Below are 17,869 nucleotides of genomic sequence, written 5' to 3' on the forward strand. Positions count from 1 at the left end.
AAACTGCAAAGGGAGAACAGATCTAGACCACGAGGACACAAGAACAGGGCTCAGCCACACATATATGGATAAACACAGAAGCAAGGGAATCTTTGATGCAGATGAATCAGCGGTTCAACCCATCTTCTTAGGATGTTTGTGCATGAAAAATAAAGGGAATTAGAATCTCTTTGAGCGTTCTAGGTAAGTGTGAAAGGGTAGATGGTAGTGGTGTCCAGGAAAGGTAAAATTCATCAGAGACATGATTTAAAAAAAGAGTGGACCACCGTGTGATTTAAGGCAGTGGTTCTCAGATCTGTGGTCTATGACAGTCACCTTGGGGTGACAGTAAATCACGTGGAGGTCAAGGGACATTAACCCATTATGAGCCTGGCTTCTGTGTGTTTACTCATTTTCCTAGGTTACGCTGCTGCCTACCTCAGCTGCAGAACAACTGGCTCAGGAGTCCTTAAGGTGTGCCAGCATACAGATGGCCTCCACTTCCTGGAAAAGGCCAATCAAAGGGCACCATGGCCCTTGGGTTCTCATTCAAGGTCACTGTTCATGAATATCCAGATATTACACATAGCAGTTTTGCCTTTTGGCTGAAGCTGGGTTCTGTGGCTACTGGAATAAGTCAAGGTCCCCAAACTACTGATAAAAGATGAGAGTAACCGAGGGATCAGAGGAATCAAGCTCAGTGAGCAGAGCTTGGAAGAGAATGTTCCAAAGCCTTTAAACACTTCTATGGGGCAAAAATCCAAATGAAATAAATGGACCACAGGAATGCTGCCAACACGAAACTACCTGGGAGCATAAACTCCAAGTGTCTCCTTATTGTATGATAGAAAAATAAAACTTAAGTAATCATGACTTTCAAGTAGAAGGGCTTTCAAGCAGATCATACAAGTTTTCCTCCCAAGTTACAATTACAATTACTCCATAGAACTGGCAAATAATAATAAGAAACGCTCACTAATCCTGTCCCTTCCTATGCTAAACTGGCACTCATACTTGCTAGTGTCATGGGTTGCAGGCAACACACAAGTATTTTCTTGAGAGGTTCCCTGTGTAGATTTACTTACACCAGCAGAGATGGGTGTACCAGTCAGGGTTCTCCAGAAAAGCAGCCTCCGGTGTACATACATGCACACACACACACACACACACACACACACACACACACACAAACACACACTTGTGTCCCCAGGTTCTGCATCCATACATCCAGCCAACGATGGAGCAACAACACTCAGAGGAAGAGCCTGCGATTCTACTGAGCATGACTTCTGAACAAGACCTCTTTCCTCTCTGATAACCTAAATATTGCAGTACAACAATTTACACAGCCTTTGCATTTGTAGTAGTTATTCCATGAACACTACAGGTGATTCAGAGAATGCGGAAAGCTGTGTGAACATTCAATGCAAATACTAGGCTGCTATATTTAAGGGATCTGGGCATCCGTGGATTTTCGTATTCATAGGAGTTTGGGGTATTGGAACTAACCCCCATTGATCCCAAAGGACAAATATAGACATAGACAACCAATTACCCAGGAAGCAAAAGGCTGAATTAAAGCCATGTTGTCATGGAAGTATTTTGCTAAGCAACTAAGAAAGCATCACAAACAGGGTGAAAAATTAGCTTGGACAATAAACAGTTTTTACTAATATGTATAATGATATTAATTTTCAAACTAAAAGCATCATATGAGAAAAATAAGCAATCTAAATCATAGATTAAACAAAAAAGAATGGGAACAGAAAAATAGTTATGGAATTAAGATAAAACTCAAGCAGTTCTCATATTCAATAAAGAGGGTTTTAGCATTATTGCATTTCACCACGTATACACAATCACACAGCAACAATCAGTAATGTCTTCAGATCATTGTTTTGTTAAAAACAGGGTTAATTATGTTCCACCCTTTTTCATCCAATTTTTGTTGCTATATCAATGTACAGGAAGTTGAAAACTTTATAAAGAAAAGGAGCTCATCCTGCTGACAGTTTTGGAGGCTGATGGAAAATTTTGGAGGCTATGGAATGAACCAGCAATTGGATAATGTGTGTGTGTGTGTGTGTGTGTGTGTGTGTGTGTGGTGTCTGCCTGATATCGGGCCATGTCAGTCTGTGGAATGGCCAGTGCTGCAGCAATAGCCTCTGTCAGGTTTCCTGTACTTGAGGCTATTTCCCACCAAATCACCCCAAGCACTCAGCGAATCCTGAGCACAACATAGTAACATGGTTTAAACAAAACTTGTCTCATGGATTATCTATCAAACCCTCACCACATATCCCCAAGGAAGATAATGTGCTGATCAGTATAGTAATCAGGATTATAACCCATGCAATCTTATGATAAAGCCATGCTATTGACTTTCATGCAACACTGAACAAAGAAGGTAAGGAAAAAAATGCAAAATACAGTAACTATAATGTATGATGATTCAATTAATTTTAAAAATAATAAAACATTGAATCCAGGTCTCATTTATTAAAGTATTAAATAATTCCACAGCATAAAAATACAAAGGGAAGATCATGTTGCTAAATGTTTCCCTTAAAAATATTAGGAAAACATGAGAAACAATACAGAATAATACCATAAACGACAGTTGGCATGAACAGAAAAACAGGAAAATTACAGTAGCTAAATTCTCCTGTCTTGCAAAAGATGGTCATGATAGAAATTTAAAATTTGGTTGCCACTATGATGATATCAACAAGGGGTACAATCTAAATACAGTTCCTATACTGATGGCATTTGGAAGTAAGCTTTTGCGAGATAATTAGGGTTACATGGAGTCATTAAAGTAGGGTCCTCATGATGGCACTGCTATCGTTATAAGAATCCCAAAACCATCCAGAGCTAGAACACTTGTCCCTTCTCTCAACATGTAATGCTTTCTCTCTGTGATGTTGCAGCAAAAAGGCCCTCATCAAGGACCCAGCACATGCCAGCACCATGCACCTGGCCTCCAAAGCATGAGCTAAATTGGCCTTAATTCTCTTTAAATGTTTTTGAATTATATATGTGGTATACATATATAATATGTGGTATACATATATAATTTAAATATATTCAAATACATATATGATATATATATTTATATATACATGATAAAAAACACAACATAATCTTTATCAGTTCATCTGATGACTAACACCTTCATTTTTGCCTGTTCTAAACAAGGCTTCGACAACACAGTAGATCAGGTACCTGATACAGTGAGGGACTCCAGGTCCTTTGGGTTGATACCCAGTAGAAAGATTGCTGGTTCCAATGTTAAGAAATAAGAAAGTGAAGATAAGAACTTTATTGGCTTACCCCCAAAAGAATTACAGTTTGCATCAAAACGGTCTGCCAGAAAGTTCTACTCTTTCTCCTATACCAAAACCTCCCATTGGAACAACTGATACTGCATTCCCCTTGAACACAATCCACCCTGACCCTGACAGCTCTGTTTGCCAGCCCTTCCTCTGCCTCCTGCTGCTCCAAAACCTGACTCGTGCCATCCTCCCTGGCATGGGCATTTTCTTTGCACGGATGGCATCAGGGTGACTCTTTGAGCCCATCCCTTCCTTGACTCAGTTCCTCAATCCTTTTCTAAGTGCTGTCAGAAATTCGCCTTTATCCAGGACCCAGAGGAGCCCCCAGAAAGGAAATGAGAGTGAGCAGGAAAAACACGTGCCTTAAAACACGAATGCGGTGAAGCTCTCATCCCCCTGGCTCCAGCATACCTCCCTGTGACACTACGCAGGGCACTGAGGCTCTCACCTGCTGCTGCCTTTCCAGGTGCTCTCACTCTGCCACCTGGTGCTTTCTCACAGAAGCACCAGTGCTGCTTCTCCTTGGGGTTTCTGGCTTGTTAGGGCTGCTCCAAGAGGCGCCTGGGCTTCACATCAACACCTACTTGCTCCTTAAATGCATCCATTAGCTAACTATAACCAGGAGCCTTCAGTGGTTTGTACTGATTGTGCTGGGGTGCTTTGTTAAGATAAAGAACAGAAGAAACTATCAATGTATACAAGCAAGAGCTGTAATTTTCCTCTTTGCCTCACACAGTCAGAACTCTCAGCATTGTCTGACAGGCTCATTTAGCTGCCGGCTAAGTGGGCTGATGGGTCATGAAGTCCTGCTCCATGAGAAGCCCAGATGTGGGCAAAATTCAATCATATCCTTGCTTGCTGCTGAGACATGGAGCTGGGCTTCTCAGAGCATAAATTTCCAACCAGAAACCAAGCTATTTGCTTCTCTGTGGATGAGGTTATGCAGTAGGACATGGCTCAGATTGTCACAGTCCTACCATACATTGGGATTACACAGGTCTGCAGAAAAGGAAATGGCCCTATGGCCTCAACTCCAGCTATTCCACAAAGGAAAAAACTGAATAACCGCCTGGCACAGCTCTCTTGTCCTAGCTGCCCAGGGACAGCCCAGCAGATCAGTGATTCTCCAGTCTTTTTAGGGCCATGGAATCACCAGATATCATGGAATTGTAAAGGGGACAGTGAACCAGGAGGAGCCAGATCATGTAAGTGGAGGCACCTAGTTGGCCAGGTGCCAGTTCTCTTCACTGAACTGTTCAGAGGACTCCACAAACAGATTAAGAGCTTGATATTTTGTTAACCATTTTATTTCACTGGTGCTAGAACATACATAGGGTTTCAGAAAGCGGTGGAAGGGCCTGGAGGGATAGGCAAGCAACAAAAGTCCTCGCCTTGCACACACCAGAATTCCATATGGGCACTAATTCTAATCGTAGCAGCCCCACTTCCCATCCAGCTACCTGCATGTGGCCTGGGAAAGCAGTCGAGGATGGCCCAAAATCTTGGGACCCTGCACCCATGTGGAAGACCTGGAAGAAGCTCTGGGCTCCTGGCTTCAGATTACCTCAGCTCTGACCATTGGGCCACTTAAGGAGTGAATCATCAGATGGAAAATCTTCCTCTCTGTCTCCCCTCCTCTCTGTATATCTGACTTTCCTACAAAAATAAATAAATATTTTTTTTAAAAAAAGTAAACACAGAAAGCAATGAAACTAGCTGGTTTGAGTTTATCTGCAGTGAAAACTGCTGAATCTTATATTGCTGAGCTACATTATGCTTGTTTAAATCAGTGACATGATTTGACAGTCCATGAAGAACAGTAGGCCCGTCTATGTAAGAGCAACACTTCTGTCTTCCTCAGAGTCTCCTATGTTCCTCCTTAAGATGGGTCTTTCATCTTATGGATCATGAATTTACAACCCTAGACTGCCTGAGTTTGGTCCACAATTTCTGAACACAGTTCTCCAATTGTCAAAGATGTGATGGCTCCACAGGATGCTGAGGCATTACCAGGATTTGAAGAATGATTCTCCATGGATAGAAGATAAGGAAAAAGTCACAATTCATATCACTACTGTAGGTCAACTCATACTTATTCTAAAACATCAATCACTGGACCTTTCCAAATTCTTCATTCTTAGAAAGCATCAACAAATTACTATTGTTTTGGTTGCTCATTAGGTCTCTTATTTAAAAGGCAGAGAGAAAGACAGAGATCAAATCACCTGCTTCACTCACTAAATGCCTTCAAGAGTTGGTGCTAAGCAGGTCAAAGCTAGGAGCATGCAGTTCCCTTCTCGTCTCCCACAAGGGAAGCAGGGTCGCAAGTGTTTCAGCCATCCCTTGTCACCTCCAAGGGTGTGGATTAACAGGTATCTGAAATCAAGAGCAGAGCTTGTACTCCAACACAGTCTCTCAGTTATGGGATATGGATATTTGAATCAGTAGGAAATCATTGCACCAAACACCCACCCTGTTCAGTTAGTTTTCATAGCCTTGACAAACATTTGTCATTCTGTTAGAAAAAAAGGTGTTTGGTTTTAAGGATATGTGCCAAAGAAAATAAATATCAAACCGCTAGATGTCTGCAATTTATTTCAAAATATTTCAGCAGCATAAACTTAAAAACAGAGGGAAGACCCTGAAAGTAGAGGTGCCCAAACCTTGATAATTCCTGGGTCTTAGTGATGGGTGTGTAAGAGTTCATTTATTTTTTACCTTTTTAAATATGTACAGGTTTTCTTTCAATTTGTATGCCTCAACAACTACACTTGGAAAGGGTCCTCCCGCCTTGAGAGGTGAAAAGGATCCGGAGTGTATACAGACAGAATAATCTTGCAAAGTGCCTGTGCCAAGTTAAACAGGGTGCAAGCATGGATGGCTTTGAGATGTACTGTATGTCACTCAACTCATGTGCGGTGAAGGATCCCACGGAACAAACTGAGGTTTCCACGAAGATATTCTGCCCAACACCAGGCTAGTGACATGTAGCAGCCAAGAAACAGCCCCACTGTCAGGGACACTGAAGAAAGCACGACACACACAAGGCTCCTGCTCAGCGTGTCACCTCATACACTGGCATTGTAAAGGCTCTGATGAGTCTCAGGGGCACAAAAGGAAAAACACCTAGTTGTCATCTTACTGGGAGACTTAGGAAATCTTGTCAATAGAGCAAGGAGGAGCACACACTTCCCTGCACCTGAGAGCAGGAAGGCCCGGTGTGTCTCCAGGCACTGCGCCCAGGGACCTTCCTGACACTGCCGGGGGAAACTTGCACTGTGCACTCTCCCAGTGTTCTGTGCTTCCCCAGCTGTGACACGCATGAGAGCCACTGTGCCTTCTTGACTAACTGCCCACCCTTCCCGTCACATGGGTAACTCTTCACGGACCAAGTTCCTATCCTCACTTGCTCATCAGAGATACCCGCCACTGGCACCCCTTCCACTCGACCTGATTCTTCCCAAGTCATGGATGCTGGATGAGTATTTTCTGAGCAACTAGATGTGCTGTCTCATGTAATGCTCAGGACAGCCCTAGATTTCACTCTCAGAATTTTACAGGAAATGGCATATATGGCATTCAAAACCAGTTGTACTATGCTTAAAACCTTGTACACATTTTCCAATGAAGAGTGTGAGATAAAACTGCAGCATTTCTATACAACAAAGTCTAGGAGTGGAAAAAAGTAACTTCATAATGGAAAAACATGGCAGTCACTATCTTAACCACTGTCATTACTGATAATAGAATGTATTGATGTCACATGATACTCTCTGGTGTGATGAGAACAGCATATCAGTCCCGTGGCTTTCTCATCCAAATCCACACTTCACTGGACTGTAAGAAACTAATCAAAACTAAATTGATTTAACTGCTACAAAATATCTAACCAGGACTCTTCAAAAGTCTCAAGATCACAAAACCAAAGATTGAAAATCTGTCACAGCTTAAACTAGACTTAGGGAACCATGGAAACTACAACGCAAGGTACTTTCTGGATTGGGTCAGAGGCCAGAAAAAGAACATCAGTGGAAGCTGGGGGAACCTGGATAAAACTGAAGTTTATTTAACAAGATTGCTCCAATGCCAATGTCCTAGGTTAGTAATCATAGCATGTTTACATAAGATTTAACACTAGGAAAAGTTAAGTGAAGAGAACTAGATTGGCTTGACAGTGAGCTATAACAAAGAACATAACTTTCTGATTTAAGCAACACGTTTTCTCCATGTAAGGCAGAAGCAACACACGGCAAAAATCAAAATCTTGGTACAAAATCCGTCCCTCTGGAGGTTCTGGGGTAGATCTGTTCCTCTTTTTTTTTTTTTTTTTCTTCTGAAAGCTACACCGACATGTGCACCGCAACAGGTTAACTAGAGGTATTAATTCTACTTACATCATTGTAGATGGTGACCACCCAACATCGGCTTCTAGAACTTTCTTAATTTATCAAACCAAGCTAAAATTGTGTCTATTCACAAAGATTAGTTACTCCTCACTAAGGCATTGAAGATTTCTCTGCACACCCCTCCTAAAACTGTTCTGCACTTCAACTGTTGACATATGCCTTGTTAGAGTTATAAGCCAGTTTAGACTATCACAAAATCTGCCAAGTTCAGCAAAATTAAGCTTCAACACGTTAAACTGCTGAATGCTAAAATGAAAAAAGTCATGAGACAGATGAATAGTACCCTATAGCCATTTTAAGGCAAATAGCAGCCGGTTCTGTGTATAAACCAAAATTGAAATGTCAATAAAGAAGTCAGAGGATGCGGTTAAGAACTTGCATTTTTTAACATATTTGTTACTCAATACCATGTCAATTAATTCCATAATGTTGTAAATTGACGTTGATATTATGTTGTGGCTTTAAATTGATCAGGATGATATTCTGCCAGCTCTGCTTTCAGACCAGAGATGGTCTCCCCAAGAAACCGTTGAATTTATCTGGACAATAAGATGCTGGACTCTATGCTTGGAATCAAAGAATCTTAACTGAACTTAAACTGTACTACTGCAACAAGGTGGAGGAATCCACCATTGGGGGAGGGTATTGGGAGGGGCTGGGGGAATCCCAGAGCCTATGAGACAGCATCATATAATGCAATGGAATCAATAAAATAATAAAAATTTCAAAATTGTGTCTTTTAAACAAGTTGTTTTCTTGTCTTCTCCAGTTTCCCAAAGCTGAAACAACATTCTTGCCTCATATCTCCTGTCTTCAAAGAGGGTAACACAGCATCTACAACCTCTCCTGGACTTTCCAGCCTCCTCTTCTCTTCTTCCCAGGGACCTAAGTGCTTACTGTGTATGACCAGTCTCAATTAGAGTAATATCCCCATTATTAGAACCATAATTCAATCACAGCCACCAAGTCCCTTTGCCTTGCAAGGTGACACAGTCATGGGATAGGATATGGCCACATGGGTATGACCCTATTAGATGTGATCCTTCTTCTTCCACAACTGTAAAGGTGTTCTCTGTTATCATCGCTTTGCAACTTTCCATAAATCCAAACTTATTTCAAAGTAAAAGGATGAGGGGATAAATGCATACACATGTGACAACGTACCACAAGAATAGATTGCATTCAAGTCACCAATTTGTGGTGTAGATGGTGTGACTCAGAGGGTAGGCTACTGCTTGGGATGCCAGAGTGCCCAGGACCAAGTGCTGCTTCCCCTTCCGGTTCAGCTTCCTGTTAATGAAAACCCTCAAGGAACAGATGATGGGTCACATACTCGGGCCAAACATGCACATGGAAGACCCAGATGAAATACCTAATTCACGGGCTCAGTCTGTCCCAGCCCTGCTTGTTGCAGGAAGTTTGGAGAGTCAATCAGCAGACAAGTCAGTCTTTCTCTTTCTCTCTCTCTCTCTATCTCGCTTCAACTCTCACACCCTATTTCCTATTCTGTTCTATCCTACCTTTCAAATAAATACTTATTTTTCCCAAAAAATAAATCACAGATTCACATAGTTTCATCTCTCAATGTCAAGTGGGAATTTAAAGATATTCTTCCTACTGACCAAATTTTGGACATCCTTATTAATTATAATCTGTGGAGAAATGGGTTGGGATCCCTGAAAATGATTCCTACAGGATTATTTAGAAAGTGGGTTTCATTGAGTAGCTGAGACCTAGGACTACGCCAACATCCAGGGGTAAGCACTTGGCCTGAGGCCATTCATCCATGGGCAGCTGTGGCCTTCTCCTCCCAGCGGTAGGAGATCTGTGGTTTCCCACAGTCTCCCAGTATCTGCAGATGCATATTCCATTGTCCCATAAACAAACTGTAACTGACCTCTGATTCTGTGACACTGGAGCCTGAACTTCCTTCCATCACTACCAAGGGCACCGTAAATTAAAAGGGCCAGCAATGAAGACGGTGACTCTGCTCCTCCAGAGAAAAGCCAAAACATCCCAAAGACAGAGGAGCTGTCCCTGTAGGGTGCTTGGGACCCAGAAACTGGATGTGCAATCTTCATTTTGTAATGCCCTCCCCCCAGTAAAAGTTCCACCTTAAATATATTACATGACCTTGTAGAATTTACCATCTCTCAACTCCTCCCATAAACAGCTTGAAAAAATCAGAACTTTGGAGAAACATTGTGATTGCCCATTTCTTAAAACATTTCTTCATTTGTCAACAACAGAAAAATGATTTAGTAGTTATGTTTCCATTTCATGCACATTCAAGTGCCACAATTTGAAGACCACCACTCCCTGAATGCTATAAAAGTTAGTTGGTAGACTCTTGCAACACAGGATGAATAAAATGCCAATGAAAGTGACAGAATCAGGAAATTCATGTGCAACCTTTCTTGCCAAGGGGTGTTCTTTTTATGACCTGTACCTGGTCAAAAGTGAATTGAATGTTTTCTTGGCAAAATGCTGTGCCTGGATAAATGGCTTTGCGGTGTGAACAAGTACATAGGAAAGGACACAATATGGGGGAGAAGGAGACACAGGACTCTGCAGACTTTCTGAATCATAAGAGAACTAGAGATAAGGCAATCTGCTGGAAATAATACACTATGGGTGAAAACTGATCAGCTTTTAAACATCTCCTTCATGTTAACAGTAGAATCAAACATACGATCCGGCTGATATCAAAGAAATAACGAGCATCCAAAAAAAGAAACCTGCATTTAGTCTTCTCTCAAAGGATTTGTTAGCCAACTGAAAGAAGAAATATTCTCAGGAGTAAGACATTGCCTTTGATACCCTAAAATCATTTCTGGATTTTTAAGAGTATGGAAACAAGATGAAACAGAAATTGACACATAAGTCACAGTAGTAAAAAATGTTAATGAATGACTCAAAACATCAGGTATAAACAATATTTGCTCTAAAATAACCCAGGACAATCTCTAAGATGAAGATGAATCAACAAACCTGAATCCACACACATTAACCAGTGTAAGCCAGGGCATCCTCTAAGTGATTGGTTTAAAACCTGGATGCTATACAGCCACAGAGGGAGGAACTCTCCCCCAGCACTACCTTTATACCTAGACACCATCCACCCATAGAGGGTAACTCTCCCCCAACACTCCCTGTACACCCCACAGAAAGAGTCAGGGCTTCTGGAAAGAGGGGCCTTTGACCTCAGCCCAAGACCTAAGAAGGAAATCAATATATGGAGAACATCCCCCAAACAAGTCTGCTGATCATGGAGAGAAACTGAGCAGGGTGATGGCATGCCAGAGCTCCCCAGTACCAGCTAGATGTCAATAGAGAAACAAAATGCACCAGAACAGCCACATGGACGAAAGCCCACGTCCCAGTGAAAGCTCTTTATATTATTTAATGATGATATGTGTCCCCAGCCTGCCAGCCTGCCCCAACTCCACAAGCCAACCAAGCAGCCCGCCTCTAGTACATCTCCCGTTTGCACACGGAGGTCTCCACGAAAAGTGTGCTGTAAATAGACTCCTGCTTTACTCACAAATATGCAACAATTTGGGTATTTGCTGATAAGATTTATGGAGGTAAGGAAGATGGAGTGAATGCTAATTTGAGGGAGATGGTGCAGACTTGGGGAAATGGATTTCATCATAGACATGTCAGTGTGGGTATGAAAAAATACCAAACATGGACTCTGAAAATATGCAGTTATGCCAAACTCAAAAATTCTTCCTATTGCATTGAAAACAAAACACAAGCAAATACTCTTTTTATAAGAGACAAACAAATCAAATGACACTGAAACATCACAATTAAAAGGTGACTCAAAGGCATAGTGGCTGCTCACAAATGAAAACAGCTCAGAATCTAAGGCAACATTCATTAAGTAGAGAAATGGTTACTTGACATAGACTGAAAGCATTGCCCATTATGAAGACCTAACAATCATGAACCACTGGAAATGAATCACACGCATCTCAGTGTAGGGCACAAGCCATTAGGAATGCAGGAGAAAACTGACAAGCAACTATTACAGTACAAGGCTCTTAAGGCAATGAAATGCCAGAGTAAGCAAACCAGAAATATATAAATAAGTAAATAAACAAACACGCACATAAATAAGTACACGGAGGCTTCAGACAGCATAATGAACAGATGCAGGAAATGTTTATGGTGTGCACTTTGGATGTTTATCTCAAGCCAGCACCTTCTCTTTGTTCCTTCCCTGTTCACTTCCCTCCCTGTGTCTCCACTTTCACTACCATGTTCTTAGAGACAGTGAATTCACTGACACATGTATGTATCTATCCAAGGGACTGCAAATGCCTTTAGGGTGATGGCCATGTAAATGAGCAATCTGGTAAGGCAGGACAATGTCCTAAGGCTGGGGAGCAAGCAGTTCTCCACTGAGAAGGTGCGAGGTGCACTTAGACACACTTTCCCCCTCTAAGGTGGCAGAACCCGAGTCCCTGTGGATGCTTCTGGAACCTGTCCCTGCCTGGAACACGATACCTTGGCCACTGCTGGAGCTTGCAGCTCAGCAGTCTTCGACTACAACATGAAGGTGTGTCGTTCTGCTATTTGGTACATGGTTTTCAGTTTGTCTTCTGCCTGCAACAGAAGGGAATCTGAACAGTTCTCCTCAATCCAACCTTGTCCCAAATGATGCCCAGGAAGGTTTCCTGCATGAAGTTTGAACTCAGTTGCAAAATGTGTAGATACAGTCCACAGGACACCCCTCCTTTCTGAGTTCTATTGTAAACTGAATGGTTCCCCAAAGCATTCAATGTTCATAATGAACCAGAAAGACTTAGAGATCTTCCAGAAACTTGCCAAGACTCATGGTCATGGTTTACCACAAGGAAAGAATAGAGACTGGTTTAGCCAAAACACAAAGCACACAGGATGTAGCTTCCCACCATCCATTCCCTGTGGATCCAGGACACTGGCAATCTCCTGGTGATTTGTGTGATAACGCATGGAGTGCTGTCCACCTGGGAAGCTCGCTTGGGCTCTGGGGTTCAGGATTTGTATTGAGGCTCTACCCAAGACCATGACTGCTTGTCTATATGCTTGGTCTCAGTCTTTCATGCCTCCATGACCAACGGGCAATGTGTGACAGCAAACTGCCACTCTCATCACTCATCCTTCCAGCAGGGCCAGTCCCCACTGAAAGACGGTCACAACTTAAATCAGCAGGACCCGAGGCTCTCAGGTGAACAAGGACTCTGCTGTCCACAGTCACACTGCAAAGGCTTAGACATAACCCCCCATAACCAAGGGCATGCCCAGGTTTCCTTTTGGGTAGGGTTAAGTTCTTCAGTACACAGAGGTGCTAGACTTTCTGCTCAGGCCATGTATATGGAGAGCTGAAAGAGGTCAGGGCTGAATGAGAACCACACGAATGTGAATAACATTAGACTTCACTCACCAAGCCCTTCTGTGTGCTCTCACACAGGATCCAGGCTCAGCACCTCTGTCCATGGTTTACCCACACTGGAGGTGACCCCCATATCCTTAGCATTTTGGGATGTGGTACAATCGTTCATATTTTCAGAGAATGCAACTGGCGACCAACTATGACAGCACACTTTGACTACAACTAAAGAGCATCCTTACCTTACACTTTGCCCTCTTCATGTTTTTACTTTTAAACCAGAGAAGGTTATACAAGGGTACTTGTAAAACTATCGAGGGGTGATTTTTGTTTTCTTTAAGCTGACATTTCAAGATCTGTCAGGCTGAGAATTCGCACACCTGTGGTGTGTTCACATGAGGCGAGGTTCCTTCTATCAGGTCCCAGATGTCAGTGGGTCACAAACGAGCTTCCCTAGAGCTCCAGCCCCACCCCCCAAGAAAAGGTTGATTTTGCAGACTAAGGATTCAGAGGTGGCATTTCCTTTTTATTGTAGAGAGAGAGAGAAGGAGATGACAATGCAGAGAACTCCCACCCGCTCATTCCCTCCCTCAGTCCCCACAGTGGCTGGGTTTGTTGGACCAGGGCCATGACAAGAGCTGGAAACTTAATGTAGATCTCCCATGTGGATGGCAGAAATCTGATTCATGGAGCCACCTCCACCACCTTCAGGGCTCTGCCTTAGTGAGCTGGACCTGGGAACTGAACTCAGGAACTCAGCTGTGGGATTCAGGCATTTTACCTTTAGTCTAAATGCTTACTCCCTTCCATTTGCATTGTGGTCTCAAACACATGACAAATCTGTCAGTCATCTTCCAACTCATCAGTCGCATTTCTTACAATTAGCAAACCATACTGTGATTACAGTGGTGAGGATCATTGAACAAAATAGAAATATTTAGCAAAAGGGATTGAGTTTGTACATCTGCATGATTTTTGGCAAAAAAAAAAATCAGATATTCATACACACAGTGAAACACACTAACACACTTTTGTGATACTAAGAAAACTTGGTGAAAGTGGTCCAAGTTGCCATTAAGTAGGTGCCGGAGTCCAGCTCCAGCTGAGATCAGAGCTCAAGAAGGGTGCGTGAAATAGGCGTAGAAAGAAGAACGGGCCACTACAATTCCAAGATCATTGTGACAATGCGAAAAAGCTGTCCGCTTTATTTATACAGAAGTAGTACACAGTTTTAGGGGCAGTTTGACATAGCTTCAAGGGGGACACAATTTACAACTGCTTGAGAGGTGATTGAGGAATGGTTCCACATTCCTTGCTTATCTCGGCTTGCCAGCCCCCACCTGTTTTCCTCAAGTGTGGATTCTATCCTGGCACACCTGTGACAACCAGACCCCTACCTTGAATTATGTATGGATCAGTAAGTCTGGGGTCTTGGTTTATGGGCATTAGGGGCTATTGGCACTAAAGGCCATTAGGCCTGTAAGCTCACACAGTTTGTTAACTAAACAAGTAAAGCAAGCGTTATAACGGCAGAAAGATTTGCAATTAACAGTGAGCCATGTTTACTGCATTTAAGTTTCAACTCTACAATGGGCAAGTGAATGTTTCCAAAGATAATTCGACAAATTGTTTCACCTTAAGACAGGGCATTATCCATTCTGACATTGCAGCCAAGAATTTCTCAGTAGACAACACATCTTATTCAGTAATACACTCCTACTGCAATTCTTATTCTACAACTTATCCATCACTTCATGGGAGAAATACATGAAAAGAGAGAAAACATAAAGATCTAAGACAAAAAGTTTCAAACATTAAATTCCTCTACAACTGCAGGCTCAACAACCTCATAAACGATCAAACAATAATCAAAAGTACATTTTTTTGATGTTAGTAAAATCACCCTATATTTCCATCTAGTTAAAAAATTGTGCAAGCAGCTAAAGCAACTACATTTTCTATGTTCTAAAGAGTTACAAGGGCAGGCTAACCTTTAAGGTCACAATAACTATATTTTTGCCATAGCAGGATAGCCTTTAGGGTCACAGTAGCTATGTTCTTTGTCAGAGCAGGATGGCCTTTAGGGTCACAGTAACTACAACAGGATAGCCTTTAGGGTCACAGTAATTATAACAGGATGGCTTTTAGGGTTCTAGTAACAGGATAGCATTTAGGGTCCCAGTAGCTATATTTCTTGTCATAGCAGTTTCAGCCCATACTTTCATCACTTCCATTAGTTTGTAAAATTCTTATCAAGCCATTTCCCAGAAAGCATGCTAAATGTCTGGGCCAGATTTTATGGCAATGGGTGGCATGGAAACAGCCTGGGCTTAATTGTACTCGTGTGCACAGTTAAAGGCCCACACACCAAGAGATTATCAGTAACATTAACTCTCAAGCTCATGTTGGTTGTAAAAGCCATCTCACAGGGGCAAACAATGCCTCAATAGATTACAAAATTCTTAATGGGTTGATTGTCCATGCGAAAGGGGGCTAGACTGCAGTCAAGGTGCTCATAGAGAAAACCACTGGGCCCTACAAAACAGCTGGAGGCTCCCCAGGCCCTGCCAGGCTGTTCTCTTCACACCTTAATGTTATTCACGCCTACTGCATGGACCCCAGCAGGTAGGATCAACAAGTTTAGAGACCTAAACTACAGTGAGATGAGACAGTTAAACAGGAAGGAAAAGAAAGAGTAATCAACATACATCCCTCCTTTAACACAGTAACTGTGCTCCCAGCACTCCATCCTCAGGAAATATTCTGAACTTCAGAACAAGGTTTATTTGCAGAGATGGTTAGTGTACTCTCACTTATGAAAATGAACATTGAGAAAAAATGTGAATGTTCAACAACTGCTAAGTAATTTATACTATTCCCATCTGCAGTAATACCACATAGCCATTAAAGTGGTTTATGAAGAATCAGTAATAACACATAATGTGAAATAAACCGTGGGTTACAAAATCATAATTAGGAAAAAGTTACCATGCATAGTGAAACTAAGACAACTGGCTCATATGTGTGTTACTGCTCATCTATGGCTGGTGAGAATATGAAGAGCACTCCTCCTCCTCCTCCTTTTCTCTTACATTCCAAATTTGATGCAAGACTTCCTTCTTAGGAGACAACACATCATCTCCCAAGCTTAAGAAGCCCAGGAGAAAAGCAAGAGAGGAGAGGGCATTTGCTTTCTCCCTTCCAAGGTCCCATGGGAGACCTCTTCAGGAGAAGATGCTACATCGCTGCTTCTCAGATAATGTCCACCACGTGGGACTCACAACCTTCCCCACAGACACCCAGCTACGGTAGGCAGGGTTTTACCCTCTAAATATTTAAGAAACACTGAGTGGACTAAACAGAGTGAAAAGAAAAATGATATGGACCCAACCCCAACCCATCACTTCAGTCAGCACTGCACAACCCTGATGTGACACAGCATTGACAGTTCTCACCACTTCTCACACTACAGTCCTGGTACAGCCAAGAGATTAATTATTTCATCTCAAAATGGCCCAGGATTCCTAAACTCTCAGCCAGTCCAGTCCAGGGGCACATGCTGCTGAGTTTGAGGAGGCTGAAGACAAACTTGAGAATACTCAAAGAAACTAGTTAACTCACTGTGTCTCAGAACTGACCCCGTGGTTGTCTCACAAGGTAACTCAATTTGCATCCCAATACACCTGATACTTGTCACACGTGTTCCTCTGCTCCCTGAGTCAGACACATCTCTTGGACAGCTAACATTGCTGCAAATTGCTATCTATTTGTAGCAATTTGGTTTGTTATCCGTGGTTCAGGGACAATTTAGACCAGATTTTGGCAGCCTCTTATGATAACAGTCTGCCCCGTTGTGCTCCTTATGGAAGACACCTGCTTTGCCAGGAAGATGCATTAGCTATGGATGATTGAGTAAGAGCACAATTAAGATGTCAACAATTCCACTAGATCCTGCTGGGCCTGCACTCAGTAAATCTCAGGGCTGTCTGTCTCTCAGGTGATCCACAGTCTCCTGTCCAAAGGGCCTTAGTTCCTTCCTACATTTACTGACAGAAAATGCCAATAATGTCACAGGTCACTGGGAGGGGGACCAGGCCTTGGCAGTCCCATTGATCCTCTGGGTTAGTGATTTCATCCCTGACCCTTTCCAGAACAATTCCACCCAAGACAGCCTGGAATCAGCCTGGAGCTCAAACAGTTCCCAGAAAGGTCAGCATAGCCAGGCCTGAAAGGGCTTCCTGCTTGGATCCTCACCTGAGACAAAGCCTTTACCTATTAATGGCCAAGTTGGTAAAGAGCACAGCTCTATTATTTTTTTTTTAAGTGAAATTAGGAAGTGTCACACAGTACTGTGAGACAGTAGAGGATGACTGTCCCTGGGGTAGAAGAGGACACATAGGAGATTTTTCACAGCCTGCAAATTTTGTTTCTCTCACTACTGTGCCAGCCTTGCCCGCCAAGCGCTATTCAATTACAATCATGGATAACTTCATATAGGGGGGAAAAGGTGGGGATATCAGGGTAGGAAGTGATTCTTGTCCTTGGTCTTGTTCTTTCTGTCTACTACACAGAAGGAAATGCTCAGCTCAGGGCCCATCAACCTGCTTTTATACAAACTGTGATGTGGCACCATAAAGCACCAGGACACAACAATCACAAATTTTGCTCTGGTGCATAGAACCTGCAAGAACTTAAACTGTATGTCTATCAGGTCCCATCCTACATGTTAAAACATGGATAAATAAAAATATATCTTCCAAAAACTCTGG

This window comes from Ochotona curzoniae, unplaced genomic scaffold (assembly GCF_017591425.1).
Source record: "Ochotona curzoniae isolate NIBS_2020 unplaced genomic scaffold, NIBS_Ocur_1.0 scaffold_4763, whole genome shotgun sequence".
In the NCBI taxonomy this organism is placed as follows: Eukaryota; Metazoa; Chordata; class Mammalia; order Lagomorpha; family Ochotonidae; genus Ochotona; species Ochotona curzoniae.